The following is a 16,663-nucleotide window of genomic DNA, read 5'->3' as shown; positions in this document are numbered from 1 at the left end:
TGTGAGCTCAGCGCTGCTTTGTGTACAGCTGTTACCGGGGAAACCTCTGTTTCTCCCGCTTTAAATTGCATTCTGATTATTTGCGGGTGGATAAAATAAATCATCAATGTTACAAATCGTTCGTGTGTTCGTTCGCCTGATCGGGAAGTGACAGTGACAGAAACTGTGACATTCCAGATAAAGTTTGAAAGGAGTAAAGCCTGTGTTAATGCTATTAAGTAGGCTAATATGGCCAAAGAAGATACTTTGTTTTATAAATAAATGTTCATTTAAAAGCAGCCCACGATCAGCGTGTTATTTTCTAATATAGCACTTGCATATTATTGCTCTTTTGTTGGTTTTGATTGCTTCTATTGTACTCATTTATAAGTCGCTTTGGATAAAAGCGTCTGCTAAATGACAATTTAAATATAATGTAAATGTAAATAACAAAACTAAATTGAAATTTTAAAACAAGCCCCAAATCAAATAAATAAGTAACACAAATAAATAAATCTCTTCATATAAACAAAATAAGGCTTTGTCTGTGCTCTTTCCATTTAAAATTAGAGGCAACCACTGCATTTTAATCATGATCCAAACAAAGATGCTACATACATGCAACATGATCAGTTTTTAATCTAAATTGGATTGTATAATTTCGAAATTTGAAGCAAAAACAGAATGGTTTGACTTCAGTTTTGTGAAACTATACATAAAAATATCTGCATGAAACAGCGGACGAGCTGAATGAGACACAGATTCACTCTCTCCAGCAGGTGGCGCTTAAAGCGTTTCCTTGGTTTCCGCTGTCAAAGCAGCCCTGCACTTATGAACTTTACTGTAATGTGCATTATACAGAGGCAAGATGAAAAGAAAAAATACCATCTAAACTTTTCTAAAGACAGTAAGTTCCCCTCAGACATTCATATAAACTCCTACCCCTAAATTAATCGCGATTTGTTTAGCATCTCAACAGATTTGAATCGTCACATATTTAAATCGATTTTCAACCGGCTCGCGGTTAATCGTTACATCCCTACAAAATAACTTCAAAACGCAAAAATAACTTTAAAACTGTGTTCACATAGATTTGGCTGGGAATTATAAAACAACTGATAAATCACCTTGGGACCAATGGATTTAAAGTAATTGCTAGAAAAATAGTTCTGAGAAAATCATGATGAAAGTTAATTCTGAGAAAAGCATGATGTCACTTGGCTGATATTTCTAATACATTTAAATTTTCAAGTGTGACTGAGTATTTTTGTTTTACTGGGAATTCTGTAAAAAAAAAAAAAGGTTTATATAATAAACAAACATGCCTAGTAGTGTTGTCACGGTACCAAAATTTCAGTATTCGGTACCAATACCAGTGAAAATCCACGGTTCTCGGTACGTTTCGAGGGGGTCCCCCGTTAAAAATCGCATTCCGGGGATAAAATACGCATGTTTTGGCAGGGTTCCCCTGGTAAAATTCGCATTCCAGGGGCTAAATATCACGTTAATGGTGTCGTTTTTCAACCCGCGGACATGAAAAACAACCCGCGGCAACAGTGTTAAAGCAGCCCAATTCCGCGGTAAAACCGCGGACTTGGCAACACTGGAAGAGGCTAGCTTTCGTTTAGCGCATCAAGAACCGGGTTGACCGGGTACTCTGTACCACCGGTACTTAAGAAAACCTGGTACCGTAACGTTTTCATTTTTTTAGTACCGACTTGGTACCGAAATACCGGGTCTTTTGACAACACTAATGCCTAGTTTTGGATAATGCAGTAAAATATGTTATTAATGAAAGCATTCTCATTTCATTTGATTTATTTGGAACTTGATGGATGCAAACCAAAAGATAAGATTATTCGTAAGAAATCAAGTCTGGCAAAAAATGGCTTCATATTATGTAACACTTGAACAATAAATCATTATTTAAAAAGTATAAATTTTTTATTTTATTTTAGATCCTGAAATCTGATTGGATCAGCCACACACACACACACACACACAACTGCACCTGCATATCCGTTAAATTCTATATTAATGCACCTTGTCAGCTAACCTCTGCCAAATGCCTTAAAGGGATAGTTCACACAAAAATTTATTTTGTCATCGTTTACTCACTCTCATGTCATTCCAAACCTGTTTGAGTTTCTTTCTTATGTAGAACATAAATGAAGATATTTTGAAGAATGCTGGTAATCAAACAGTTGATGGCCCCCATTGACTTCCATAGTATTTCTTTCCTTTCTATGGAAGTCAATGGGGACCAACAAATGTTTGGTTCTTCAGAATTCTTCAAAATATCTTCTTTTATGTTCAACATAAGAAAGAAACTCATACAGGTTTGGAACAACATGAAGGTGAATAAAATAACAGAATTTTTATTTTTGGGTGATTTGTCCCTTTAATAAAACTCCATGTCTTCACACATAAATAATGTCAACCAGTCGTACCTACTGATAGCCCTGCAAGTATATTTACTGTTGCACAGTATACACCATCATGCCATCCGGTTTGTGATTCATCCTCAGGTGTGTTTTAGCATGAACTTTGTAGTGTACATTTAGCGTGACCACTAGTGCCATTTTCGAATCCCTCTGATTTCCAAACCCCCTATAAATAGAAAGTCTAGTATGACCTTTGTAGATACTGCGAAGGCATTCTCATGCAGTTCTCAGAAAGAGGCCAATCTGAAGGTTTAAAGCTCAATACCTGCTTTGTACGTCTGAGCCAATTTCTGTGAGCGTGTGCAGATAACCTGGGTTTGGTTTGGACCCTGTCGAGTTTCAGATTAGAAACAGACGTCCCACTTGCACTATGTTTCTGCAAATGCTCTTTTAGAGACGGGGCTTATTTTTAGGCCTGGCTGTGGATGTGGGGGCCAGAATTGAGACTTGAGGAAGGGGTATAAAATAACCCCCCTGGCTCTCGGCCAGAGCGTTCGCTAATAACCCCCGACCACCACCTCACATTCCTCAAGTATGTCCCACCGACCGTTAACCATATGATGATCAGCTGTGCATGTAGGAAGGGAAATGCATGTGTGCATGTACATCACAGTCTTTTTTGGTCTTTTATCCTTTCAAGCTATTTGTGGTATAACAGGTACCAGCAAATATCTCTCTCCCACAGACACGCGCACACACATTTCTAGTGTAGTGCTTCCAGGCTGCTTCATTTGATCTTGCTTTATTGCTTTCTCACATTATCTGCGTGTTGGCCTGCAGCTCATCCCTGCGGAGCAATCTCTGATGTATGAAAAACAACTCGCCATAAACACATTTCAACCACAGAGACTGATATTACCCCCAATGCATCTCTCACTACAGGCATATACCTAGATTGTCTCTCCGCCGCTTCTCCTCTGTGTCTCTCTCACACTCTCTCTCTCTCTCTCTCGCTCTCCAGTCCCTTGTGTCATCATATAGTGATCACAGTGGATATTACTGGGGGGCGTTCAAGACTCCATGAAATAATCAAGTCTGCCCCCCATCCCACTCAAACCTCCCTCTAGACAGGCCCCCTAAAAATATCTCCGGTGTATCTCATCATCATATACTAACAGTAACTGGACTTCTTCCCCAGGGTGTGTCACATGGAATATATGAGCTTGAATATAGGGTGAAAATAGGCTTACAAATGCATTAGTTGGCTTTTGAGGTCTTTTTTGCTCCGTGAAGCCCACCTTCACAGCCATATTCCCCCCTTCCAATTCACTGAATGGATACTATAAATGGCTGCATGATTTGGTCAACAAATTGAATTAAGTTTTGGGAAATATTGAAAAATATTTGCATTTATACCTCATTTGCTAAAGTAAAAAAATGAAATTAATAAAAAGTCTAATTAATAATAGCAGTATTAGTATTAAGTTAATATTAAATTAATATTCAAGTTCAATCAAATTAAATGGTATAATATGTATATTTTTATTTTTTTTTTGTTATGTATTTGTTGTAATTTCTTCACTTGCACATCATTTCATCTGATATATTGCTGTCATTTCTTCCTTTTCTGTGACCCAGTGTTGTTATTTATTTGTATAATGACTCAAGAGAAATTTGTAAATGTCAGAATACACATTATAAGCACATTAATGCACATTAACTCCCATTATAAGGCACATTATAAGCAAATTGGAGTTTGTGTGGAGCATTCAGCTCTGAGACCGCTGTAACAGGAGATCCTATATGTGATTTTATTCTAATTAACTGTGCAGCCCTAAATAGGCAGCATAATTTATATGTAAGAATATGAAAAAAATAATTTTGAATTTTTATATCTCTGCTTTTGAGGTCACAACATGGGCAAGACCTTTTTAGACAGATACTTTACCTTTTGTGGCCTGTTAATTAACTGCTGGCTGAAGCATACAGTACGTGGACCATTCAGTGTGTCCCTCAAAGCTCACTGAGCAAACCATTCAACCACAGTTATCCATAGCGCTTAGCGATACAGCAATGCTGCTTTCACTTCAGATTTCGATTATATTTTTGGTTCTTTCTCAATTAGCATGATAATTGCGTGTTGATAGACGGGAAGAGCTAATCTCGTTCCTCTGTGACGATTGGCAGGTTATTATCACACAGAATGTGCAATCAGTTAAACTAACATGCTGAACTGCTCTATAAATCTCTCATATCACACACCACCAGCAGATGGGAAAGGGACAATGGCAGATTGTACTTCACTTTAATAATATTATGTTTCTTTAGCAGAATCGTTTCCACAGCTATTATTCTGTCGTAATAGTCTCCTGGTGGGTCTTCTATAAAATAAGAAGAGCGAGAGAAAGATAGAGACAGTGCGTGTATAGTGATTTTAGGTTAGCAGCTGAAGGAATATGTTAATCTAAAAGTTTGATGATCTCTTAGAATGACTCTAATTTGAGTTGAAGAATTATTTGTGGAGTTTCTTTGTTTCCTGTTGAAAATGAAGGTGGCATATTTGCCTCCCAGAGTGCATCGGACCACCCTGTAGTGTTTTAAGTGACAGTACTTTTAAAAAACATTTGACCCCTTTTAGACAAACTACATATTCCTCCTGACACAGTCTGACTGGGTCGAAAGGTCAAAGGTTAAGCAGGAGCAGTGTGTCCTGAATACCAAAGCCATTGATTTTTCTTCCAGAGGGTAGTTGAAGGTGAAGATGCCCAGGGTCAAATCGTTTGCACTCTAAAAGGAAAGAAGAGGGGGGAATGGTGGTCTGGCATCCTCAACTGGGCTGAAACTGAATCCTGATCTACATCTCTGCTTTTTTTAGTAAACGGAAACTACTTCTGCCAAGTTATTCCTGGCAAAAGGTGGTAAAGGTCTTAAAAAGTGTTCTGAATCATCAATGGATGGGATGTTGATGACTATTTTGAGATTTTAATCTTTTGCACTGGAGAAGATCTGTGATCATCTCACTAAAGTTTCTTAAGACAAGTAGGGATGCATGATATAGCCTAACGGTACAATATCAGTTATCCATATAAAAGTTATTTTTAATTTATCAGTATTGGTTGATAATGGATATTTAGCTGTTCATGCTAATTTCTCCATTTTTACCTTTGCCGTTTTCATAGTCTTTAAAAACAGTAATAATGTATTACCACTTAAATGTAATCTTTAGCAAATCTCAAAATTAATATCCATTTTTGTTTTGTGCATTTGTAATGTTTTAAAATTTACATTTATTTGTAGCATTTAAATGGACTGATTTTAGTTTTTAGTGTTTTATTGTTTTAAATTATTTAGACAAAATTGACAAAAAACTGGAGCGTTAGTCTCCGCATTACACACGCAACCCTTCAGGCTCTGCATTCTAGTAGCGTGTGTGTGTGTTTTTTCCCCCTGATGTGTGTTTTAGTGAGATGATGTCCATGCGTTATTTATTTTTAGTAATACTCCCCGGCGATCTCCTCTCTCCAGAGATTTATCTGGGATGATGAGACCTCCCGCCTCAGGGGCTCTGACTTAATCAAACTTCAGCGGCTCAGCGACTCAGACGTTCCTTTTAGGAACTTCTCTCGGCTTGGGCAAAACTCAGTTTGTGCGGTTTGGAAGGATTTGGTTTGTGTCTTTAAATAGATGCTAAGAAGAAGCCAAAAATGGGCATTTGCAGTGAAAGCTAAAGCTAAACGTATGCTGTATTTATTCGAGGGTGATTTAAATAAGCAGCCATACTTGAGTACAGAGCTGTAAAAGTTTTAAAGTAAGACCAAGCCAAACTAGAGTAATAAAATCTCTCTCTACAGTTAATCTAAGCACATAGATGCTGGAACGCTTCCTATGGCTCACTCAGATTTGTTTTGTTGTAAACGTTTCCAGCATGTTCTTTTTTTCCTACTTTTTTTCCTCTTTCAGATATAAATTTAGACTTGGGTGAGATTCTTTTTGAATGACCACATGCCCATTTTAAAAGCTGATAGATAAAAGTTTCAAAGCAGATTGAGTTCTGAAAACTGGCCGATTTAAGAATAAAATTGACCATGATGACAGTCCAAGAATGTTTATAATATTCCTATGATAGTGATATTTGGTCATTCTGGACCATGCCGTGACCAGAGAAAGACCATAGGAAACTATTTTCCTATTTTTCTAAGCAATAAACTTGAAAAAACTGGCTGTCCTGTCCTTTTAGTTTATGAGTCTCTTTGGAGAAAAGGTGTCTGCTAAATTGCACGCGCTTAGTTTATGTAAACGACATTTAGATAATGTAATATTGCTGTTTTTCTTTTTAAACGGAACTCCAATTGTATACCAAAGTCCATGGTGGTACAAGACATTTTACCATGGAAAAAAACATTGGATCTGTCTCAAAATGGACTAAGTGGCAGTAAGGCTCTGGCTGAACTCCTAAAAAGCATCACGTAACCTCTAAATATACTGTTGTTGATGCACTTAAGTTGTTTTACTATGATACTGTTCAGTGCGCTCCTGGCTAAAGTAATGTAAAAAGTATCAGCATCATGGACACTTTGACTTTTAAATAGTTTTTAGATGAAGGTGTTGGAAAAAGTACAGGATGGATGGTTTAGCTGTTAGCCCTTTCCTCCCCGACAGCCTCGGCATGAACACTGAGGAGCAAAGGGTGACCAGCTGGCCATGGGTTCTTATCAGGGTTTGTGCTTTAAAAGCCTTTGAGGAATGTTGGCAGAATGCCACCCTTATTCTGCTCGCTGCAGACCATCGGTTTACAAGGACTGTGCTTGGAGGAACATTCTTGTGTTGAAATGCTGATCTAAGATCAGGTTTCCTGGTCCTCAGCACTAGTTGAACTGTACTGATTTTTTTGTTGTTGTTGCATTGATCCAGACATGGTGTACTTTGTGGTGCTGGCTCTGAAGGTGCAAAGTCTGTTGTGCTTGAATTTATGATGCTTTTAAAACAGCTAATGAAGACAAAATGTAAACAGGATGTAAAAGAAATAGTTCACTCAAAAAATGAAGGCTCTATAATTTGTAATCATCCTCATGTGGTTCCAAAACCATATGCTTAATAAAATTTATGAAGGCTGTTTCCATACAAAAACAGTTCATAGTGACCTCCTCCTCCAAAAATTGAGAAAAAAGCACCATAAAAGGCAATACAACATGTGAATAATGTTCCAGGTCTTTTGAAGTCATACAAAAATTTTGTGTGAAATTTACTTTATTTAGTAACAATCTTCAATAATCCCTTCCAGTGAGTTGTTAACCACCGTGAATGATTGAGTTGAACTAGAGAGTGGAATCAGTTGTGTTCCTGAATGAATTGTTTTGTTCGATTTTATGGAAATGGTTAGTATAGTGAAAAGAACAGGCTCAAAAGTGTGATTCATGAACTAATTAGATTGATCCGTTTCTTAAATCCAACTCAGTGATTTGGTTCCAGTGAATTATTGAGTTTGTGAATAACGTCCTAAATGGCTGTCTGTTCCTTACAAAATGACTTGAAGACTTGAAATATATATAACACACAAGTTGATTGACTACATTTAAATACTTTTTATCCTTAACAGACTCACTATCAAGACCTGTATGAAGATTCTTCAAAAATGTCTCTATTTTTTATGTTCCACAGAAAAAAAGTAAACAGCATATGGGTTTGGAACGGCATGAGAGTGAGTAGATAATGGCAGAATTTTGATTTTTGAGCGAACTACTAATTTAAATGCCAGATTTTATCTTGGATTTTCCACACTGAGTTTTGGATTTCACCCAAATCCAGTCTTTTGCTTTGAGAAGCTTTGAGAGTACACGCAGAGAAGATTTCTGTCCGGCACTGACCAGGTGATTCTGGTCTTCTGACTGTCACTTTAAATCGAACAACAAGTGATAAAATGCTTTCTAAATATTGAATGTTTGTATAATTGCCACTTTCACACACTCAGGCTGTTCATTATTACTTGAGCTATATGAAAGCCATTTAACAAATGCAGGTAGTGCAGAATTCGTCGAATTAAGAGGCCGCTCTGCATGAGCATAACTAATTCACATTGCCCTGAAGGGGTTTTGCAAGCTGAAGATCATTTTGCAATATTAAACATGGCTCTTATTAGGTCAATTTCTCTTTTTTGTAATTCATATTACTCTCTTGTGATACAGGCAGCTGGAGTACTGCATTTCCTCTGTGTCTGCAGACTGTCTTTATGCAAAGCAAACTGGGACGAGAGACAGATAGAGAATAAGGTGCATGGAGCGAAAGAGAGAGTGACATGGAGGGAGATAAAGAGAGACAGATGGACTGACCAAGAGAATAAGGAAATGCAGCGGAGACAGGCGGTGAGACGGGAGATTTGTGAAGACTCGGGTGCTGTCAGTAAGGAGCTGGCTTGAGCTAGTGTCTCATTCTCACACAGCAGATTGGAAGAGCAGATTGCGCTCTGAGATGCCCTGAGATTTGGGCAGCTTCCGATGGGGGATTTGTAGAGATTTGGTTAGAAATCTGCCCATAATGAATGTTAAGTGAAAAGCGCCTTCATCATCTTCTCAGCAAAGACATTGTTTTCTCTGAGCGCTTGTTCTGTTAGTTTTGGCTCGGTGTCTTAAGTGTCACAGTCCTGAGATGACAGTCTATAGCTCCATTAACTGGTATGTGCAGACCACACAAACAGACGTTTTATGAATGAAAACGCCTCATTTGTTTGTCTGTGGAGACAATAGATGAGAAGATTTTTTTTGGTGTTTTCTATGGCTGTCATGTTTTTTTTACATTTTGGCCACTTTGTGTCCCAAGGTATTGGTGTTTTTGTTTGTTTGTTCATTTATTAATAACATTGCTAATTTCAGATAACTAAAGATTTTTTTCACATTCTTCCCAGACCCAGACTTTCAATCATGAAAATTATGATAATCCATTATAATTTCACTATTAATATTAATATTAGTAGTAGTAGTAGTAGTAGTAGTAGTTAGTGTTGTCACGGTACCAAAATTTCAGTATTCGGTACCAATACCAGTGAAAATCCACGGTTCTCGGTACCAATTTCGGTACCTTACAGTAATAAAAGTTATAGGAGCATTAAATAGTTAAAGAAATCATTTTGAACAAAATTCATTCTAATGCTCATTATATTAGCGTTAGCCGCGCTTATGCTAACGATTAACGGCTAACGGCGATGTTTATTTTAATCTGAAATTCAAATTAAAATATGGAATTCCCAACAGAACAGAAGCTCTAAATATTAAAAATGTAATTGAAACTTACCTGCTTGAACTTGATCGGGGTGTTTTATTAGTATGATGCGTTTCCTCCTCTTGAAGTCGCCGTTAATGGGGTTGTTTTTCAACCCGCGGACATAAAAAACAACCCGCGGCAACAGTGTTAAAGAAGCCCAATTCCGCAGGAAAACTGCGGACTTGGCAACACTTGAAGAGGATAGCTTTCGGATAGCGCATCAAGAACCGGGTTGACCGGGTTCTCGGTACCACCGGTACTTTAAAAAACCTGGTACCGTAACGTTTTCATTTTTTTAGTACCGACTTGGTACCGAAATACCGGGTCTTTTGACAACACTAGTAGTAGTATTTTAAAATAAGGCAATGGATTTAAATAATCCCCCTGTCTGTCTATGATTACATTTTTTATTTTATGTTTTAATAAATTAAATATTTTTTATTCAGCAAGGAAGCATGGAATTGATCAAAAGTGATGGAAATTTAAGAACAGTAAATAACATTTATGTTACAAAAAAACAATCTCTATTTCCAATAAATGCTGTTCTTTTGGACTTTTTATTCATTAAAGAATCCTTAAAGTTTCATGGTTTTAGCAAAAATATTAAGCAGCACAACCGTTTACCATTGATCATAGGGCTGCACAATTAATTGCGATTACAATTATGGATGCCACAATTACGTAATCGTTCAAAGCGGCAATTAATCATTCAAAGTCCACTTATGTTATTCTGCGTGCTTAAGATGCGTTGTTTTCTTTCTACATCTTATCTTAAGGGTTTTTCCCATTATTTTAATTTTAGTTTTAGTATAACATTATAATACCATTCATATTTTTTACTTTTTTTATAATTTAAAGAAGAAACCAATCCGATGTTTAGTTGACATTTGAGGCTTAATACTATAGAAAAGCACTAAAAGTTTTTCTGTTAGTGTTTTTGGCTTGTTTATTTTCATATAAAAATACGACATGCAGTTGCATAAAACAATGGTATAAACATCATTCAATGTAAATTGTGATAATCGTAATTAATAATCGCAATTACAATTTCAAGGGAATAATCGACAATTATGATTTTTGTCATAATCGTGCAGCCCTAATTGATCATGACAAAAAATGTTTAGCCTATTGAGCAAACCAAATCAGACAAAATCACCACATTAGAATTATTTCTAAAGGATCATGTGACTCTTAAAGGGTCATGAAACCCCCTGTTTCAGCACTGGTTAGTTAAAAAAAAACGCTAAAAAAGTGGGCGTGGTGTACAACGGAGTGGAGGGGGAAGAGGGGAGGCAGACAACGGATTCAGACAGTTTCATTTCGCTCCCATTGAGTTAAAAACACAAATAAATGCACAGCCATTTGCACTCTGTATCGAAAACATTTATATGAATGCGCTGTTGCAGCTATGATAACTCTTTAAGGCTTATTCTGCAGTGTTTATATAAGCCTTTTGACGGGTTGTGTCACGGAGCTGTAAAAACGGTTAGGCTACACTAAGTGAATGAATCGCATTTGTACCAAACTCTTAATACAAAGCAAAAACAAACACTCTCCTTCGATCCATGAACGTTTCTCTCAGTTAATGTGCGCGATGTCTTCTCACAGTGAAGCGTCTGTCATAGCAAATCAACACATGCTGTTGTGAATAATTAAGCGAAGCGTCTTCTCATGGGACAAGAACACGCAGTCTCATGAATAATTTAATAGACACCGACGCGTCATCGATGTACTATCGTCCTTTGCCACGTCACAAATTGTGATGTCAATACGATATAGATTTTAAACCCGGAAGATAAAAATAGAGCAAAAAAGCTTAAAATTAACCAGTTTTCTCCAACAGTTAAAATTATCGGATGCTAACATTGTCTGCTATGATGTGCAACACAAACACCTCTGCTAAAATCTCAGAAAAAGTAGTCTGGAGTTTCATGACCCTTTTAGACTGGTTTACTATCTTAACATTGCAATCATAGGAATACATTTCAATTTAAAGTTTAAATTATTATTTTATTATATTAAAACAGTTACTTTCCATTTTAAGTATTCAAATATCTCATAATATTTCTATTTTGCTGTATTTTTGATCAAATAAGTACAGCCTCTTTGAGCATAAGAGATCCCAAACTTACAAAAAAACGAGTAAATTTTAGAAGTGAACTGTTTTTAATTTTTAATTTATTTATTGCACAAAGTCTGTATTGAAACTCAAAGTTATGGTCAACTCAAGTTTTATAAATTTTTGTCTTTGTTCTTAGGTCTGTTGTGGAATGTCACAACTTCCTTAAGCGATCCAGCACTTTACCCTCAGCTTAATCACCTGACTGCAGTCCTGCTGTCTGATTGGATCATCTTTTGAGGTAAGAACCTATGGCATGAAGTTTGTTGAACTGATCAAAGTCACTTGAACGGTTTGTTCCGTTTTCTCCTCACGTCCTGCTCTTTTGTTGAAATTTGCTTGGTGAAGTAGAGTTGAGCCCCTCTGAAAGACAATGACTTGATTTGACAGAAAATTGAAATATCATCCAACTTCATTATTTTGGCTGGACTATTCACCCGAGGCCATCGCATGGGGGACAACGTCTGTAAATTTTTAGAAGAATACAAATATAATTTAAAAGAAACATCTGACAGTCTGTCAGACAATCTGTTTAAATCAAGTCTCACGGCGAGCAGGCGACAAACGATAGAAAAGTATCACAGTTGGAGAGGGTAAAAGGGAGGTGGGCAGATTTTCAAACACTTCAGAAAAGAGAAACAAGCAGACGATGGAATCGGAGAGAGATCACTTAAGAGAAGACAAAACAGATGAGACAGGAGACTTGACATGAAGAATGGGAAAAAATCTGCTGGAACACGCATGCATCACAGCGCACCTGTGCAAGGCCCTTTTACTCATGCCCCCTGTCTGCCCAGATATCCCTTAGAGATCAAGACACATCCCACAACGCTGGACGCAGGGCTGGTGGTGACAGGCTCTGTTGGCCGGCTGCAGGGAGCAGATGGCTGGCCAGATGCAGGGTTGCGTTTGACCTTGGGCCCCGTGGAAGGCTAAACATCATAGGCGTCCTCCGGTGCTTCCACCTTTCTACCGCTCCATGGAGCCGCTGCTTTGCTCTGACAGCTTATGGTTGTTTTATTTAGATGAGCCATATGGAGCCATTATGTGCTCCATCGTTTAGCTGCTATCGCTATTCCCAGTGTAGTTTATCACCCAATGTGTATTCGAACAAAGACGAGTTCAAGTCCCCCAGACTGTCCATGACAATGGAGATACGCCATAAGATATGACTAATCACATTCAGCTCTGTGCTCGGACCGAAAGGGATGGCAGAATTATAATTGGGGTCAGCTGATGCAGACTCGATGGAAGGGATCTTTAGCAAGTCGGCAACGCTAAGATTTATTAGCACGTATGCCAGCTGCAGCTGCCGTGCATTATTTTACCCAGAATTCTGCTGCATACCATGTGGGTTTAGAAAGATGCGAGGGAATGGGGATTGTTTTTTCTCTCTCGATTTAAAAGTGTGTGGAAATTTTGGTTTGCATGGCTACATGATTAATCAAAAATAATCACAATTACTATTATGGGTGCCGTTAATTGTGTGAAGTACTGTTTACAGCATTTTTTTCCCACTGTATCCTATCCTACACTCATCCTACATTAGGATGCACAATATTATAATCTCAATTTTCCAATACTGATAAGCCACTAATAATTTTTTATAAGCTGATAACTGATACATATCCAATATTAAAATTCTATACTATTTTATGTCTATTTTATTTTATAAGAATAAAACGCTAAATCAGTCATTTTAAATGATACTAGTGAATTATTCACAACATTATAATGTACAGTTTAAAGATGGATATTCATTTTGAGATTTGAGTGCTTTTTGAATGCTTCTAAAGATTCATTTTAAGTAAGAGTTATATGACAGCAAAGGTTATACAAGTTATTGATATATATCAAATATAGGCATTTATATTTCCAATATCATCTTATAACTGATTTTATCAATGTGCCTTGCATCACTAGTAGCTCTATTAACTATGGTATTTTGGCAAGAACTATGGTTTCCCTGGTAAATTGTTGTGAGGCTGCAAAAAATAATTATTATATTTAATATATTTAACTGCAAGTCCGCATTAATTATCACAATTACAATGTCAAGAGAAATAATCGACAGTAATCAGTTCTAATCTTGTCTTAGCCGTCATATCATCTAATTCATTGAGTTATACTTCTTTATTCTCTCACTAAGGTCATTGTAGTGTTTCCTTCAGGGAGCGTCTGTTTCCTAATGGCTTGATGGCTTTTAGCACACTGTTACCAAGTGCAATGTCTACTGATTTATTTATTTATTTGTTTTTTCATGTAAACGCTTGTGGTCACAGATATGTGCCCTGCTAATGGTTCCTAGTACCCAGTCTCTTTCAGTCTCTCAGTTTTCTTCAATAACTCATAGCACCATTCATTCAGATTTTCAACTTCATTTTACAATAGGGAGTGACGTTGACACCGTAAGAGACGCTGATAGATGTTCTTGGATCTCAGTACAGACGTTGAGCCCACATTGTGCTCTTCCACTTTTGAATCTTCATTCAAGTTCATCAAAGTACAATTTACTTTCCAATCTTAAAAGATAGCTGATCAAACACTTGAACACTGATACAAAAGACAGAAGTGAGCTTATTTTCTTCGTTTTTTGAGTTTTTGAATCAAATCATTTGTTGACTTCTGGCAGGCTCAAAACCAACAAGCCTACCTGACAATCGAAATAATCGTCAATTCTGGCTCCACGTAATTTTTCCAACAAATACTCTTCCTCTCATAAGAGGTTTATTTAACCACAGGTCAGCTGAATGGGCAGATGCCAGCAGAGGGTTTGGTCCACCATAGCTTTTTACTGATTTATAAATTCTCTCTCATGGTTTATCACTCTCATTAATGTCAGCACCTGCTGTAGCGGGGCTCTATCTGTCTGCCCGCAGGCCCTGCAGCTGTGCACTGAGCTCCGGCAAACTGCCTATCAGTTCTGCCTCCCTCCACCCTTCCACTCCACCAATAAGCGTTTGGCTGGGATAGTTGTAAAAACCTTGCTAGAATCAGGTGCACTTGCTCTGTTGATTGTAAATGTGTGTTTATCATGAGTATGCACATTCCAGGTACATTGGCATGAAAAAGTATTAGCCTGATTTTTACATATTTTTCTACCTGAATTTATTCATGCATTCACAATAAAAATGTAGGCAAAGGAAACATGGAAAACACAAAGCGTATATTTGTCGTCATGTGGTTTATTTAAAGGGATAGCCCACACAAATATGAAAATTCTGTCATCATTTTTTCACCCTCATGTCGTTCCAAACCTGTATGACTGGCTGACTTCTGTGGAACGCAAAGTTTTGGTTCCCATTGACTTCCTTTGTAATTTCTGTCCTAACAAACTGTTTAGTTACTAGCATTCTTCAAAATATCATCTTTTGTGTTCCAAAATAGTCAGTCATAAAGGTTTGGAATGACATGAGGATGAGTAAATGATGATAGAATTTTCATTTTTTTAATAATAATAAAAAAAGTAATAAATGACCCGTGTTGTCTCTGTGCAAAAGTAATTGCCCCCTTAGTCTTTGAAATCAACAGAAATTAAATTGGAGTCAGAGACTCTTAAGGCACCGATATACTTCAAACGAAGTTCGTTTTCATTCGTTTGGGGGCAAAAAGAAGTTCGAAAAGGCTGAGCGACGGTATATTGTTTTCGAACATTCCAACACCCCCGTGCTGCTGGAGGCGGGGTGTAGATTAATGTAAACGTGTTGCGACGCTCGGTGTTTCGAACTGCCGAAACTAACTCAAAATGAACTTCGTTTCAGCCTGATTTTGTTCAATGATGCCATATCAGTTCGTTCTTCGATTTCGTTTGAAGTATATCGGGGCCTTTAGTGGTGAATGTTCCCAAAAGTGGTCAGAATTTCTCAAAGGGCACACTGGCACCTCATCTGGAAAGCTTCAAATTATCACAAAAAAACTTTCAAAGAACTACAGGCATCTCTTGCATCAGCCAAGGTCACGGTTCATGACTCCGCAATAGGAAAGGGACTGTGAAAAACGGACTTTAAGGAAGAGTATCCAGGTGAAAACTTCTGCTCACCAAGAAGAACATCAAAGCTCACATCATGTTTGTTAAAGAAAGCATGTCATGATCCCAAGACCTTGGTTTATTCTATGGTCAGATGAGTGAAAATGTAAATAGCAAATACAGCATTGAACTGTAAGTAAGTGATGTGTACAGTGGCATTATGGTTGACTTGGTATGTTTTGCTGTCCGTGGTGGCCTCTGTGACTTGTTATCGTTGAAAGTAGCTTATATTCAACCATATATAGATAATTCTTTAAGAGATTGTCTGGGCATCTGACCATGAGTTGAAGCTTAAGTGTAATTGTGTGATACAGCAGGACAATAATCCAAAACAGAGTCCAGTTGACATCTGAAGTACTGAAAAGAAACAAAGGCTCATATCAAATTACAGGTGGTGTTTGATTGCCGTTATTATTGTTTAATGTTGTCTAGCCAGATATTAAATTTAAGGGGGCATTTACTTTTTCCTCAGGGGTGATGAGAGTCTGTGTTAGCCAGTTTCACTCAATGAAATTTTCACTTGGGTTCCCTTTGAGCAGCATGTCATTTTGTTTGAAATGTTGCAACCATTTTGTTCTCCGAATAGGCAATTGCTAAGGGGGCTTTTTTTTTTGTTCACTGTACTGTATGTCAATAATACAACAAAAATTTGCAAATTATGCAAAGAGAATATTGCTTTATAAGCCTTATAAGAAGCTTCTTGAGTTTTCAGATTGAGTTTATTCCTTTTTTGGTGTGCAGAACTGAAAATGGCATTAAAAGAACAAGTAGAGAAGCAGGAGGAGGAAGAGAAAAGGGGAGTCATGGACCAAAGCAGCGTTCCCCCTCCTTCTGTTCTTTTTCACAAATTGGTTTCTTAGGACCCGGTGCCGCATTACACTTTGTTTGTGCATTGTGTGG

At 37.4% G+C, this 16,663-nt stretch overlaps 1 long non-coding RNA gene across 1 annotated transcript in view; it reads left to right on the top strand.

The window, feature by feature from the left end:
• LOC107689839 (uncharacterized) overlaps positions 1 to 16,663 on the top strand; it is a 29,326-nt gene that overhangs the window by 10,090 nt on the left and 2,573 nt on the right. The window contains exon 2 of the long non-coding RNA XR_001634371.1: positions 11,876 to 11,977. This is a non-coding gene — a long non-coding RNA (uncharacterized LOC107689839). The remainder of the gene's footprint in view (positions 1 to 11,875; positions 11,978 to 16,663) is intronic.

Source organism: Sinocyclocheilus anshuiensis, unplaced genomic scaffold, assembly GCF_001515605.1.
Source record: "Sinocyclocheilus anshuiensis isolate Anshui unplaced genomic scaffold, SAMN03320099.WGS_v1.1 scaffold1239, whole genome shotgun sequence".
In the NCBI taxonomy this organism is placed as follows: Eukaryota; Metazoa; Chordata; class Actinopteri; order Cypriniformes; family Cyprinidae; genus Sinocyclocheilus; species Sinocyclocheilus anshuiensis.
The sequence above is the reverse complement of the archived record's forward strand: the minus strand, read 5'-3'. Positions and strand labels throughout refer to the sequence as shown.